Here is a 1,572-nt window from a genome sequence, read left to right on the forward strand (position 1 = left end):
TTTACTTTGCTCACCTTCTGTGATGCAACACGCCATCACATTCTACTCCGTTTCACCTTGTGTTGTACCGCAGCCGACGATACGAGCCACCGGAGCCAATCCAACTCTTTGTCGCTGCCAGATGACACTGTGCTCGACGAGCCGTTGCGCCCAATGGATAGGCCACGTGACGCACCTTCGGCACTGGATTGGCTCCGATGGCTCGCAGCATTCAGAGTAAAGTGCGGTATTGCATTTTGTGCTCTAGTAACTCACCACTGCCGAACTGCTACGCCAGAAGCACTCAGCAGACCCCACCAACTCTGCCACCCCTACGCTCCATTCACCCCTACGCTGACAGGGCGGTAGGAGCCATGTGGTTGGTGGGCCAAGCTATTCTTGCCTCATGTCCGACCTGCACATCTGTAAGAGAAAGGGGCGTGATGAGTGATGCAAGACTGACAATCGGCTGGTTCACCGAGCATGTAGCCTCCAGTGCCCTGTCAGTTAAGGGGTGAATGAAGTCTAAAGTTGGTATATAACAGCCGTCTACTGTCCCACTTTAAGCAGGGTTAAGCAATGACTGCCTCGTGCCACCAAACATGAAGGTGTCCACGGAACAAAGCCGCATTTGTGTCTACTCGCACCTTTGAGAAAATTGGTCCTGCCATAACCCACACCTCGTCAAGGTAAAAAACTTTTGGGCCCTTTATTTCCTGTGTTGTACAATACCCCAAGAGGTACCTCTGTTGAAACAGAACTATCTTGAACCCCTCGATCAGAAGCGAGGCCCCTTGCGGCCATTCAGCGCCGTCTACTCATTCATAGATGTTGCTCCTTTCCACAAAATGTCTGTGGCGACAGCTGGAGCTAGTGAAAAAGCGGACACCATAGCTCTTCCCAAAGCACCCTGTTCTTCCTCACGAGCGGCTAGTTCATCCAGGAATGGTGCTTGGTGGTCTCTGATCGCAGACCACCATCATAGCCCCACCAACGGCGGCGGCGGCAACCCCCCCACACTGACGTCACTCAGGTGACAAGCATTTCACTCGCATGACGTGACTCCAAGCCATACTCACTATGGCTGGCGACAACCCATAAAAGGCATGCGCTGGCCCTTTGACCCATGCGGAGTGCAGTGCAGGAAGTGGAACGGCATCGGTGACCCACTCGCTGCAGTTACCCAGAACTGTTTTACTGCTGTCTCGGTGAAGGTGCAGGCCCGCTGTTTGATGCACATAGGTAGAAGCCATCAGCCGCAAGCATCAGACACCTGGGGTGGAAAATATTGCACCCAACAAAACAATAACCATGAGAAGAGTGGTCTAGCCAGTGAATTGCAAAAACATAAAAAGCAGGCACATAAAACCTTGTCTTGCAAAAACACAAAAAGCAGGCACATATAGAAGTATTTCTGTTACCTCGTCTCATGCTCAAGCATTATTTTGGATAGTATACTTCAATAATGCCTGTCTCGCAGTGGCTTTCTGAACAAAATGTAGTAGAAAATACAACCAGTTGAATACCAAAGGAGAAGTAGAACAGAGAGGCACTTATTTGTTGTCACTTTAACATGCACATTATGGAAGAGCA

At 50.3% G+C, this 1,572-nt stretch overlaps 1 long non-coding RNA gene across 1 annotated transcript; it reads right to left on the reverse strand.

Annotated features, from left to right (window-relative positions):
• Nucleotides 1-353: 353 nt before the first annotated feature.
• LOC121836379 lies at nt 354-1,101 on the reverse strand. Its single transcript, XR_006077905.1, has 2 exons — nt 1,059-1,101; nt 354-402 (listed from the first exon to the last, which is right to left on the reverse strand). It is a non-coding gene; the product is annotated as an uncharacterized LOC121836379 (long non-coding RNA).
• Nucleotides 1,102-1,572: the final 471 nt, after the last annotated feature.

This window comes from Ixodes scapularis, unplaced genomic scaffold (assembly GCF_016920785.2).
Source record: "Ixodes scapularis isolate PalLabHiFi unplaced genomic scaffold, ASM1692078v2 PGA_scaffold2__306_contigs__length_199485367, whole genome shotgun sequence".
Classification (NCBI taxonomy): domain Eukaryota; kingdom Metazoa; phylum Arthropoda; class Arachnida; order Ixodida; family Ixodidae; genus Ixodes; species Ixodes scapularis.